Here is a 14854-nt window from a genome sequence, read left to right as displayed (position 1 = left end):
TTCATGAGCACAGAGATGACCTGTTCTATAAAGATACTAGGCAGAGGGCTGGTGTCAGGTATGCTTTTGGATATGGTCAATGGGGATAAGAGGTGAAGTTTGTGCTAAACCTGTCAGCTAGCAGGTTGGCAATATCTTCCAGTGTAGTATGAGTGATCCCTTCTACAACTAGTTCAGCACCTAGCTGGGCATTCCCTTTTAGACTTCAGATGTAGTTAAGAATGCCTTATGATTATTCTTTGCTAGGGGTGCGATTTTACTTTAGTAATTTGCTTTAAAAGACTTTACAGGATTTCTAATTTTCTTGTTTAGGCTTAGGAGGGAACTCTTCCTCTGCAGAGTGATATCCTTCTTGTTTTTTGGACAACAGTTTCTTCCTCTTGTTATATAATCTATTTACACTTGAAGTCCACCACGGTGGCTTGTTTTTATGGGAAGACCTGGTTTTGATCTGGTCAGGTAGAGCAGAGTTTATGCAGTCACGTAAGTCTGTACAGGACATTTGCATACACGTTTGCATAGTGATCACTGATGTCTGCAATTGCGGGTGGTATGAAGCTTTTTATATCATCTCTTATTAGGCTGTAGTTAGCTTTGGTAAGTTTTTTATAATTTTTGTTCCTCTGAGGGTGTCATTTCTGGTAGTTACTTCACACAAGACTGATTTGTGGTCTGACCTAACCAGGAAGGGCATCACGCATGGGGAAGTACAGTGATCCCCCCATGTTTGTGAGTACTATGTCCAGAACATCAGAGCATTTTGTGGAAGAGCAGATTATCTGTTCCAGAGCATTTGTGTTAGCCGAGTCCAGGAACCTCTGGGCGAGAATGCTTTTGCTCATGTATGTCTCCCATTCTATGGAAGGATAGTTGAAATCTCCCATTTCTAAGGTGTTGGGCTGTATGACGAGGGATTCCAGTAAACTGAGGTAGGCAGTGTACTTATCTTGGTTCATGTGGGAGATATATAGCTAGCAATGATGTGGTATGGTACTTTCCCAATAGCTGATTGGACAGGGAGTAGTTTGAGAGAGTCATGCTGTTTGACCAGTCTCAAAGTGTATTTGGTTTTAATGAAGATGGAGATACCTCCACCTTTGGTTCTTTCATGCTCATTTTGAGGTCTGAACATGTAGAAGTCATTGTAGTCTTGCTGCCCAGGGTGCTCTCAGCAGCCTTGAACAATGTCTCAGTAACTGCACAGTTGTTAGCATCATCCAACTTGAGGAGTGGTTCCAGGGAGTGCAGTTTCATATTTAAACTCCTAGCATTAAGCAGCACAACCCTGAGTTTGTCTTGATTAGATTTTGTTACATTGGAAAATTTGTTGTTTTGACCTTGCCTAAAAAATGCACTATGGAAGAGGCAAGGGCCTTTGCCAGTATTCAGAAGCCTAGGGGGGACAGGTACAGACCATCTCTAGCAATGCAGCAAGGTCTGTTTATCTTATCCTCCCAGGCTGACAGATAATGGACACCCCGGACTGACACCAGAAGCTGAGCTTGTTGAAGTCAATAATTTTTTGTTTATATTGTGGCATCATCCTGGGTGAGGGTAGGATACTGCTTAGGACTAGGTACATACCTGTCTGGGGCACATAATCAGAGAGTTCCATCATGTATCTCTTCATATAGTGCAGACAGGTACATCCCAAGTCATTCACTCCAACATGGACTATGACAGAGTCATAACAGTATTTGTTCTTCAGTGACTTGGGTGTATGCATGATTTTTCAAATCCTGGCACCTGGTAGGCAGCTGTCTGTGACCTTCTCCTTGTCCAGACTGGTGAGGGGGACATCTGTGTGTTTCAGTATGGAGTCACCTATGACCAAGACATTTAATGTGTTTTGCCTTAGGGGCTTATTTGTTGAGACGTGAGTGTGTGTATTGATATGTGTAGTGGTTTCTTTTTGCTTAGTGGTGAGTGTGGGTTGTGTGCGTTTAAGAGGTCTCTTTTCTTTTGGTAGGCTTTTAGTGAGTACTTCCATGTATGTGGGTTTATGTGTCATGACCTTATTTTGTGTGAAAGATGAGGTTTGCATGAGACATGAAGTGTGTGTGCTGATGACCTGTTTGATGTCTAGTTTGTTTTTATGTGAGAGAATTGACTCCAATTCCACAGTGTGTTTGCATTTCTCACATAGGGTGTTAGTTTTCTTTAGGAGTAAATGGTTGTCAGTATACATGAAGCAATTGCTACATTGCCTCAAGATGCCCATATCAATCAAGCTGGAAGGAGAAATGATGGGAAACTGCCCGTCCATTATGGCAGAATTTTTCTGAATGTGGTATTTGGGAAGGAAGTGGGCTAGCTGGACTTAGTCACAAATAGCAAAAATGAAGCAGTAATTCAATTAAATACAATAAACAAAGTGCAGTGCTGGCTTAAAATATACTTCTTTTTCTTTTTGTTTCAGTGGATGCCTTGGATTTCATTGTAGATGCACTGCAGGCCTCTGGCTAAAGTTGCCAACAATTGAGCAGCTCCTGTAAACTGAACTCAAGCCCATGCAAATGCAAGGCTTATATACAGGCAAATTTAAACAATTTTAACAACCGACTACCAATGGGCAAGCCCCAAACTGAGCCTTTCTACAGCAACCCCCAACTCAGATGAGTCCTGAGCTGCACACTTCTGCGACAAGGGTGCAGGAAGGCCCTCCTAATGTAAGATAGCTGATTTAAGAGCACGGTGATACCAAACAGTCGCGATTCAGCAGGTACGAGTCTAGCCTATGCTATGTAAGGCAAAGAAACAAAATTTCTAGATGGGAGGAGTAAGGGAGAGTCACTTAAAGATCAAAGTAAGAGTGTTTAGTAGTATACTATTGGATGACCTGCAGTGGTAACAACTTCTGCACAAACTGGCAGCTCTTCAAGCAACTGTGAACAGTGGGAGACTATGGAGAGCATTTCCTATAATGGATTTTAAACTGGAGAGGTTTGCTTATATGCAAGCACTGAGAACTGCATTTGCATGATGCTCAAACACAAAGCTTTTATACCAGCAGGATGAAAGACTTTTATAAAGTTAAACCCTGAGGACAATCAGATAAAAACACAGTAAGTTACCAACTAGCAGTTCCCACCTTGGATTGTTGAATTTAGCTCTCTGCTCCCATCAGAGTGCAAAAAAACCCTTCCAACGTAAAACAAATGGCTTTGAACTTTAGTGCAGTAACAAAAGCTTTATAACAGAAGTAAGAATTCCTGCAATATCAGGAATCCTTGGAAATAAGTTTACTAACCCTGATAAATGTTCACAACACACAAAAACTTTGCAAAACTTAGAAATATTTTGACAGACTCAGAACTTTGTCAAACTCAAAACAGCTTTTGCAGTATCATAGGAGGTTAAGAAATATCAGAAAGATGTTAAAACAAAAGAGCAGTACAGTGACAACAGTCAAATAAACTATCTTCTTCACTAGACTAACTTCTGCTTTCCTGTATATGAAGGACTACCACAATATATTCTTGACTTTCTCTGCAACTGGGACTACTTTGGCTTCTGCTTTGAAGTTCTCATTTCTTCATCTCTCCCGCAATGTGCATCCTGCCACACATCTCCAGGACATTATTCCCATCACTTCAATATTCAATTACTCTGCTTTCCACTGCCAAGTTTTCTGTGCCATACAGAAGCACTGGTCACACCACTGTTTTGTACCCCTTATTTTTCAGATTCTTTGGCATTCTTCTCTCACACACTACCTCTGACACTCTGTACAAGTTGGCTGCAGCACTTCTGATTCTAGCTTTTATCTCTTCATTCATCCTTCCCTTCTTCTCAACTACATTTCCCAGATACTTGAAGCTATTAACCTGTTCTATTTCCCTTTTATCTCAGTTTTCACAATTCGCAAGATAGGCACAGCCTCTCATATTCTGTGTGTTTCAAAACAGGCTAATAAAGTATGGTGATAGCCTCATAAAAAGCAGGCATTTTCAATGATCAAACTATGAACCACTCAACAAACCAGTCTTTTAGATGGATGTGATAAAGCTCAACCAAAAGTGTTTTCTAAAATATAGATCTATAGTGGCAGCTCGTGGTTTGTTGTCATTTTCTGTTTGATTGTTTGGTTGTTTGTTAAAAATAAAAATAAAAAATCTTTTTAACTAAGTATGAGGTTTCACAAGTTGCTGAGCTGGTAAACCCTCACAGGTCTTTCAGGAATATTCAAATAAGGGACTAACCTCTAAGCTTTGGAAGTGTTTTTCCATTTCCCAAATTTTACACCAATCAGCTCTCCTGGACCCTCACTCCATTTCTATAACTGCCTTTAAATAACTGACCTGTTGAATGTAATATATTAGAACAAGAACACTCGCCCATCCACCTACTTGACTAGGGGGTGGCAACAGAGACAGAGTCTCTTAGATCTGCTAAAGTGGTTTATTTGGACTAATCCTTTGTAATCTGTTAACCTTTTAGCTTTTTCTGTTTTCACCATTATTGCTATTACAATTCTCTTGCATGTACTTGGTTTAATCTCACGTGCTTCTTGCATTCTGTTCCCCTATCATTGGTCTCCTATCATTTGCTCTAGTTCCTGTTCAGTCTGCTTGTAGTGCCACATTGTCTGCATACAGCAGCTCTGCTCATCTGTCCCTTCAAGTTTGTTTGCTAATGTAGCCCATCACCAGTATGAACAACTGTGGGCTCAGAGCTGAACCTGATACATACCCACTCCCACTGGGAACCCATCTGCAAGTGTGAACACTGTACTTGTGTCAGTCGGTTCTTGTACATAGCCTGTACTAATTCTACCAATGTTTTCGGGACTTTGAACCATCGCAGGACTGCCCAAATCAGCTTTCTTGGGACAGTGTCATATGCTTTCTGTAAGTCTAGGAATGCCTAGTTGGACTCTTTCCTCATCTCCAGCTTCTTCTCCTTCATTATCTTTCTTACTGCAAATATTGGGTGGGTTGTGCTGCATCCTGATCTGAATCTGAACTTCTCACTTCCCCTCTTACTTTCTACTGCCCTGCGTATTAATTTATCACTCCCCCTTTCCAGCACTGCCATGCAGTGTGACATGAGTTTGATGCCTCTGTACTGCACATAGTTGTGAATGTTCCCTTTGCTCTTGTACACTGGCAATAGAATGCATATTCTCCAGTCTTTTGGGATATGCTTTTCTACCCATAGTGCAATGAATGCCCTCAGGACTGGTGAGCAGATTGTAGCTGGCATTTCTTATTAATACTGTCTCATGAGTATCTTCTTTATATTTTTCTGTCTTTGTAAATGCAACAAGATAGAGTTTCTTTGTGCTGTCTGCTGAGTCACCTTCCAGAAGCTGATAACATTTGTATGGCACCTTGTTTCTGCCATTGTTAAATGCTGTCTTATCCTCTTTGTCAACCAACCAGTATTCCTTCTTAGCCTGGTACATCTCTTCTGTCTCCCACTTCTTCCTGCACTCCTTTCTGTATTCCAGCATCACCAGCTATTCTGATGTACCTTACTTTTCAATATCCTGTTCTAACTTTTCCCTTATATGGCTTCAAGTAGGTATGCTTTTTCTTTTGAGTTTTGTTTTGTATGTAAAATTAATGTTACAGACTATTAAGTTTAAATGCCCACAACTAGCCAACGGCCCTTTCTTATCCAGTATCTGTGTGCCTGTCTTCCTGCTGTCACCTCATTTGTAGTAAGATTGGCTGTAGCATGGCTCACATCTCTCATTCACATAATACCTTCTGATAATGCTACAACCCAGTCACTCCTTTATCCTAATAATCACTTTCACAGTCTCTGTTTTAAAGTTTGATTTGTTCTTTCCACTACCCATAAAATTCAGTATGGTTTGATCTTATTTTTGTGCTATCTGTAAAAATAAAGTAAATGTTTAATTAAAACATATAAAAATGTGAACCCTATTCTAAATGTATTCTATGTGGCATTGCAATTAAGAACAAAGAAGGTGACTGCATCAAAGAAATAAATTCAAACTGGAGTAGGCAGAAACAATCAGGAAGGAGAAGAAAGGCTTCTCAGGTATATTGTACAAACACAAAAGGGAGAAATAAACCTGCCCAGGCTAAGTGAATGAATACTTCACCATATGTCATGAAAAAAGTAGAGAACAGTTGAGACAGCAGAATGCAGACACCAGGAAAAGGACGGAGGAAATAAAAGGGTAACAAGGTGGACAAGGCACAGGGACTGGTTGGGTTGCCCATCATGGCCTGCTAGCTAGTGTGCCGGAGAGAGGATTCACCAGCTCACTAGCCAGTGCAAAGGTGCCACAGGATTGGAAAACAGCAAGAGTGCTATCCCTTAAGGAATGGAACTGGAAAATTCGGGGAAGTACATGTTGATTAGACCACATGTGGCAGCAGGGGAAGCCATGGATAAAATCCTGCAAGAAAAGTTAGTAACTTTCCTAGAGAACAATTTCCAGGACAAGAATAGCTCATGGCCAGAAACTACTCAAAGTCAAACATGATCCAGTTTATGAGCAAGTTATAGCAGAATATGATAGAGGGGTACTTATAGACATAGTTTGCTTCCAGACAGGTAGTTGCTAACTGAAAGGATTGGTGCTGAGACTGAAATGAGGGGTTTGGGTTGCAATGTGGATGGAGGGTAAGACAGAGGAATGTCATGAATAAAGGAAATGACAAGCAGAATGTTAAAGGGTTTGAGTCTGGTTTCAGTACTTTTACCTGCATACATTTTAGACATATCTAAGCGAAAACAGAATGGTGTTCATTCTTTTGTAGATGAAACAAACATAGGTGTAGTAATAGAAGAAGCTAAGGAAGGATTTCTAAAAATGATTTGAGTGAGCAGTCAGAAGGCAGTTGAACTTCAGTACAGACCAATATAAATCACTGAAAATAATAAAATAACAACACCAAAAGTCATAGCAAGTTAAGTTAAATTAATATTACTTTACGTAAAATAAACCAGCAAGATTTTTAATGTAAATCCTTCTGTGGGCTGAATACATATATGCAAGGTACTGCAATTGGACAGCTGCAACTTTGGTATGAAGTATCAGCCGAGGTGAGTAGAAATGACTGTTACAAAACAGGAAAGGACTTGGGGTGTGTGTCATACCTGAACTGGATCACCAGAAACAAAGTGAAAATGCTGCAGTAACAGAAAACAGAATGGTAGGATGTATCCTCAGGAGGATACACTTCAGAAACAAAGAATTAATGTTCCCTTCCTGTAAAGTCACAGCTTAAGCCCTTTTGGGAGTTTTGGAAGCCATACAAGTAAAGGACATTAAGCTACTGAAGGAATTCAGGGGAAAGCTACCAGAAGGGTGTCTGGAATGGAATGAACAGGACATGGGTGCACAATGTCATGTTTGAGGCATCTGAAGAGGTCACACTGAATAGTAAAATGGGGTAGAGGGCAGAGATTTCAGATTATGGGAACTGTGACGTTCAGCATTTATAAATTGTTTTATCTGTTTCACCTGTCCTTGAACATAGCATTTTGATCATCTATTTTACATGACATTAATTTTCAAGTATCGTGCTGCAATAAAATAAATTTTTTGGAGCCTTCACTGTGTTTCCTCTGTGTTTTTCGTTGCTACACACAGAGACGATAGCATAGTTGTTGGATTCAACGGAAATTTCTTTCTGCAGTTAGATTATGGGAACTGACTACTTACTGGATCTCTGAAAGTATTTTGTCATGTATATGACTGTATACTTGCAGAATGGGTTACCAAAATGGTTGGCGCAGTTAGAATCTGCAGAGACATTCAAGCGTGTGTGGGACAGATAAGAAAAAGCAAGAGAGAAGAAGGTGGGATAGATGGAAAGTAACATGCTAACATCACTAACAGGGTGGACTGGATAGGTTAAGTGCCTCCTTTTACAGTTAAGACAAATGTAATGTACCTTGTATTTAAAATACTTGTCATAATGTATGAGTTGCTGCTTTTTTAGAGAATCTACTTTTTCAGATTTGCTTCTGCTCACTTTAAAACAGTTGGTAGTTATTGTTACAAGTCTGCACCAAACTATAACCATAAATAGATGCTCAGTATAATCACAAAAACCTTTATTCCTACTGCATATAATGAGTGATTAGTCATCTAATCTGCCAGTATCTCTGTCTCTCAGATAAGCTGCAGTTCCTACTTCAAAAAGTGCTTAATTACTTATGTATCAGATTTGAATATTCTTATCCTTGCATCCATCACTGGTACAGTTTTTCCAGCAGTACCCTGAGGGATGCTCTAGCCAGTGATGGATTAGATATGCTACACCTGCACTGGCCTTGTGCTAGTCTACTCAAAACCAGTACTGTCTTCATCTGTCTTCTGTTCTTCTTACCTTTTAGGAAGGTTGGTTGAACTTTTGATTACTTTAAGAAGTTTTCTTAAGTATTGCATTTGCTATATTGTTTGATAAAACAGTTTTTGCCAAATTTTCAGTAAAATTTACTGGACTAATTTTTTCCCCAGTGCTTAAGTTAGCATCATCAAACATTATATTTCAAAATTGTCTTACACTACTGCTTTTGTAGATAGCCAGTATTGGTTTGGAATTTTCACTTTTGACTGACTCACATATTAATGTGTGCTGTTAGGACAAAAGTGCCACGAAGGAAATACCATACACAGGAAGTAATCTGTTTAGAGAAGAAGACAAGTGAGTTAGAGGCTTGTTTGTTAGAAATTTATCAAAGAACAAACGGTAATAGGAGATGCTCCTCATTCTTTAGATGAAAACTAAGTGTGAAAGAAAAAAATCCCAGAATAAGGATGTTAAATCTAAGGCTATAAATATAAAATGAAGGAAAAAGAGAAGCCTTTGTGGTTCAACATTCTAAGGTGATCACCCTGAAAGTGTTTCAGAGACAGTAACAGACAACTGGATTCTAGAAATAGTTTTTTTAAAGTATGCCAAAGAATTTACAAAACTCTCTTTAGCCTAGAGAATGATAATGTCTGTGTGGTCACTGAGACATGGTTTAAAGCCATGGAGAACACACCAACAGAGCAAGGCTATAATACCTTCCACACATTTAGACCAGCTACTACACAGGCAGGAACTAAAGGTGGAGGTGTCTCTATTTACATAAAAAATAAATATACCTGAAGGCTGGTCAAACAGGACAAAGCACTTGAGCTGTTCCACATTCAAATCACCATAGGCAAAATCCAATATCACTTCCTTGCCAGCTACAGGTCCCCCTCTATGACCCAGGAAACCCATACCATGTATTCAGACTTAATAGAAACACTAACCATCCAGCCTAATACTATATTCATGGGTGACTTTAATTACCCCACTTTTAACTGGGAATCCTATATGACACCAAACATACAGGCACAGAGATTTCTAGATTTTGTAAACACAAACAAGATAGTTAATACACCAACCAGGAGTGCAGCCATACTTGATCTTGTCCTCACTAATATGGGAGACTGCTGCACACCCCCTACTGTAATGTATTCCCTGATTAAAGTCAAACCACAAGGTGGTCTCCTTTGAAGTAAAAATAAAACCTGGACCCCCACCTAAACCTGGAGTATACTCTAAGGCTAACCTCCTGCTATTAAGTGATAACCTGGCAAAATGTAAGCCCCCATAAACCCTGAGAACACTGCTGCCTATACAGAACTGTTCACAGAAACCCAGTACAAGAATGTTAGTAGCTGCACAGAGGCAGCTATAACCAACAGGGGAAGTACATCACTAACTCAAAAAATAAGCCACCCTGGTAGAATCACCAAATCAATAGGCTGTATAACAGAAGTAAGAAAATCATAGCAAAAATTAGGAGGTGCAGCACCCAGCAGGATAAAACCACTCTCATCAAACTAAACAAACATCTCAAAGGACAGATAAAGTCTACCAAACCCAAATTTGAGGTGAATTTGGCCTTCCAGGCCAAGGACAAACACAAGGCATTCTTTCACTATGTCCACAACCTCAAAGGCAATTCACAGTTGCATGCAGAGCTCATTCTAAATGGAGCTACCTATACTGAGCAAGAAGATATAGCAAACATACCGGCTAATAAATTTAGCTCCAACTTTACCCCTCTCGCCCCCTCAACCTTCCCTCAGGAAATACTATCAAATATAACTCCCTCTGCTATCATTAGGGAACAGGTCCTTAATACTCTCTCTAAGCCCAAGAACACTGCATCAATGGGCCCCAACAATAACCTAGGATGCCTTCTAAATAGCATAAAACATGACCTGTCAGGGCCTCTGGAATTGCTATTTAATTGTAGCCTCCAAACAGGCTTTGTGCCTCATGAATGGAGAACAACAGTCATCGCTCTGCACAAAGGTTGGGCATCTACAGACCCTGGAAACTACAAGACCCATAAATTTCACTAGTCTTATATGTAAAGCCATGGAAAGAATTGTCATGGAAATGATCGATAGCGATATAGTAAGCCTCCAGACACTGGACCCAATCCAGTTTGGTTTCATCAAAGTCAGATCATGCCTACTCATCCTTGTGGACTTCTTTGAGAAGGTCATCAAAGCAAAGGATGACAGCAAAATGGTTCATACTGCCTACCTTGACCTGGCCAAGGCATTTGACACAATACCCTACTTGGGCATTGTTGACAAACTCGAGAGGTTAGGTACAAACTCATATGTCACCTGGTGGATAGCCAACTGGCTCACAGACAGGACCCAGGAAGTTAGAATCAGGGAATCCACCTCTACAAAGAGGCCAGTCACAAGTGGAGACTGTCAGGGATCAGTCATTGGACTGCTTCTTTTTGGCATTTACTTCTCTGAAGTCAAAGCCAATGTCAGTAGTCTCTGGCTGACTAAATTTGCAGATGATTGCAAATTAGGAGCTGCCATTGAATCCCACACTGACACAAATGTTCTCCAGGAGGGGCTGACACAGACAAACAACTGGTGTCAGAGCCATGGACTAAAAGTAAATTTCAAGAAATGCATAATAGTTTCCTTCAGAAAGTCATCCACCCCGGTAACTATTATATTGACAACACACCCCTTAGAGTTGACCTAGTAGTCAGGGATGTAGGGACACACATAGATAGTAATCTAGCCTTTGACTATCACGTGTCTACAGCAGTGAAGAAATCATTCTATGTTGTGCAACTTATAAACAAAGGTATGGCATCTAAGTCTAAGGAAGTCATTGTTTAACTATATTCAGCATTCATCAGACCTATCATTGAGTACAATGCCCCCTTTGGTATGTATCTATCCAGGCATATCCAACAAATGGAATGTCCACAGAGGTTCCTCACTTAAAGAATATAGGGCTTAAGTAAAATGTCCTATGCAGACCACCTTAAGACTCTATCCCTGTATTCTGTCTCCTACAGGCTTTTGAGGGGAGATCTATGCCTGACATACAGGGCATTGTCAGACCCCACTCTGATGAACCGCCTGCATATCCGCAAAACACAGCACCAGAGTTACCCATTCTAAGGACTGGAACCTTGCCTGTAATATAAATAGGACCTGCTGGAGAGACAGGTATGCATCCCAGAGATTACTCATCTTTGGAACAGGCTCCCTATCCATGTAAAGCAGAGTTCCTCCCTAACCCAATTCAAATGCAACTTGGATAATTGGATGTGCAGCAGGAAACTCATCCCTGATTTGGCACCTATGTCTTTAATGGACACAGGCAGCCTGTACATGGTTCATCTCCTAGGCCCCGGCTTGTAAATGTTTCATCTCCTAAGCCCTTGCTTGCACTTATCAAGAGTATCAGAATGTGGAGATTTGGGATACTTATCTAGGCTTAAAAAGGCCTTGTGGTTATTATCCTAGTAAACACCAATGAACCTAAGAACCTGTGAACTGCAAAGTTCTGTATTCAAAATGTATATATTTTAGTCTGATACCTTGTAAGACATCATCTTAATGACAGGTATGTCTTCACTGACTACACAGCTGTTGCATGAAATAAAAGAAGCATTGAAACCAATCGACAGAAAATTTTATTTCAGAAAATGACACAGATTTTTGGTCTGGGTAAAGGAAAATCACATATATTGCATCTACTGGACTTTTATTCTTGGATATCTATATTCTACACTGAGCTAGTAAGTTAATCAGAAAAGTGATCCTGGATTACTCTTGAAACAGGGCACTTGTGCCTCATGAGTATTCTCAGTCAACAAATACATATAAACTATCTAATAAAGACTTGCAGAGTTACAGACAACACTGCTGTACAAGTAGAGAGGCACTCTCCTCTGCAATAATTAAATAAACAAAACACCTACTTAACCTTAGAGATTAATTATTGCACTTTTTGAAAAGAAAAACAGTCGCAAATTTATGCAAATAATTCACATCTCCCCAGAACCTCTCCAAACAAGTCACATGAAGGCACAAGGCCAACCATCTCAAAACTAAATAGCATTCTATTTTAGACAAATCCAACAATTATGGAATGAAGCTTCTAACAACATCATCTCCCCTGATGCTCTTCAATGCACACAAGGCCAACTCACTGCAGATGACGTCATTAAAGATTTGCTATGCTATGACAGTGTCTCCCTGGGGCTGGATTCATGAACACCTACACAAAGTGTGCACAATCTGTATTCAAGAACATCCCTACCACATTTCATGTGCTGTCTATTATTGTGGTAACGTTTATGAAATGCCCTCACTATTTAAGGTTGCAAGAAAATCAATAGGAAAACTAAGATAAGGCGGAAGAAGGTGGGAGTTATGCGTGTGTTGTCTGTTCACTCAGAATGGTGTACACTTAGTGTAGGCATTAATGAATCCAGCCACTAATCTTCCTCCTGTCTGTCTCAACCTTCTTTCCTTCCCCCATTCGTATCACTCTTCTTCTTCAAATAGATTAAACAGAAAGCCATCTGACCTCTCCTTGATCAAATCCCCCCTTCATCTCTCCATAGGGTCTGATCACCTATATCATCTGTTTATATTCTACTGCACAGATCTCATCACTGTCCTTCTGCATATCTACAGTAACTCCATTACTCTAAATACAATGTCCAGCATTTTCAAAACAGCTTTATTTAAACCATTACCCAAACAACCCATATCCTCCAATGATTCTAATTTACACCTCGTTTATAGAGCTAATCTTTGGAAAACTACCCAAAAATCATTTACAGACAGCTTTCAAACTACATTCAACAATATTATCATCTTGCCATAAACCAACACAGTTTCTGATTAGCCTGACATACTGTGAGGATTATTTAGTACAGAATAAATATTACTGAATATGGATGAAGGTGAGCTGACTGGGACACTATTTATAGACCTCACAAAGGCAATTTATAATTTAAAATTTAAATTTTTAATTTAATTTAAAGCAAATTTATAGACTTTGCTGACCACTCCATGATACCTAAACATATATTAGAAATAGGAGTTAGTCCACACACCTCCTGCTGGTTACAGGACTTTCTAACCAATAGACTCATCAGCTTTACATGTGCTGCATTACTCCAAGGTGTTCCCTAAGGCTCCATACTTGCCCTGCTGTGTGTTTCTCAGTATTTATCAACAAATAACCAATTGACCTGCCTCATCTCACACGGATTTTATGTACTGATGACATGGTTATTTTTTAGAATACAAACTGAACTACAGAATGACTTTACTGAGCTAATCAGTCGGCTCATTAACAGCAGTCTACTTCTAAACTAATGTAAAAGTAAAACCATGTTGTTTTGGTAGTCAGCAAAAACTACAAAAAGTATCTAACTTCCTAGCTATTAAAGACTCTAGCAGTGTTTCAGTTCAAATAACTTAATTGAAATACCTAAGGATTTTACTTTATCAACCCCCTAATTTTCACTTCAAAAAGAAAACTAGAAGCCAAATTAACTACCCACTTTCCTTTCCATTTCCCCTCTTCCCTTTCATTTTCCCATTTCCCCTTCCCATAACTAGAATAAGGCTTTCACACATGGACTGAGCCTCTAGCTGGTCCACTGAAATCAGTTATCTATCCTGGTAAATAATATAAAGAAATAAATACATTTTTATGAGTCAAGTTTAGCTTACAAATCCATTACAATACACCTGTTATCCTTGTCATCATGTTTACCTTAGCTCAGACTTTGCCTTCTTTAATAGCAGTAAATTGTTTACTTAGAAGTCAGTTGCATCTGTGGCCTCATAAGGTGAAATATATATCCAGCATGAGCTATAACACATATGTAATGGAAAACGTAACTTTATGTTCATTTCAGTCAGTCCTAAACAGCATCATTAAGCTTTGGCATGGAAGTCTTAATTTCTACTGGACATAAATATGAGATATGTATTCACCATATCAGTTGGTCTGCAAAAAGATCTTTGGCAATGAGTAGTTGTTAGGATTTTCTCTTCTGATCTCTCAGGTTCAGTACAGTTCTGAATCTTCTGTCATATCCACATTTGGGGTTGCACATGTCTCCATTCAGTGCAAATCATAATGTGATATGCCAGGCAAGGAGGGCACATTCAGTCTGTACACTAATCACTTTGACATTCTTATCTACAAAGTGTTCACAATCTGCAAGAAAGAAAACACTAAAACAGGTAAAAATGCGAAAAATTACATAATTGCCTAACTCACACAAAAATCCATCCAAATCAGTAGGACGGACATATTGCCCACACAATGGAGGCTAGCAGGAGTATAATAAGCAACTACCACAAAAGGCTTGCTCATATAGCAATGAACATGATGAGTATGCATCTTTTATATCTAATTTTAGAGGCCTTCTGCAGTGGTTAACTGATGAGGAAGATCTCAAATGGTAAATATCTAAAATCTCTCATGAGGTAGGAACTTGTGGAAGGCCAAAAGGCATGGATTCAGAAGGAGAGGTCTTGATACAGAGCAGTGCCAAAGGAGACTCAACTCCTCAAATC

General features: G+C 39.5%; 1 long non-coding RNA gene across 1 annotated transcript in view; it reads left to right on the top strand.

Moving 5' to 3' along the window:
• Positions 1 to 7519, top strand: part of LOC122812021 — a 56779-nt gene extending 49260 nt beyond the window's left edge. Inside the window, exon 3 of the long non-coding RNA XR_006366328.1 lies at positions 2420 to 7519. This is a non-coding gene — a long non-coding RNA (uncharacterized LOC122812021). The remainder of the gene's footprint in view (positions 1 to 2419) is intronic.
• Positions 7520 to 14854: the final 7335 nt, after the last annotated feature.

The sequence above is a fragment of the Protopterus annectens genome, chromosome 9.part0 (assembly GCF_019279795.1).
Source record: "Protopterus annectens isolate FY-2018-M chromosome 9.part0, PAN1.0, whole genome shotgun sequence".
Classification (NCBI taxonomy): domain Eukaryota; kingdom Metazoa; phylum Chordata; order Ceratodontiformes; family Protopteridae; genus Protopterus; species Protopterus annectens.
The sequence above is the reverse complement of the archived record's forward strand: the minus strand, read 5'-3'. Positions and strand labels throughout refer to the sequence as shown.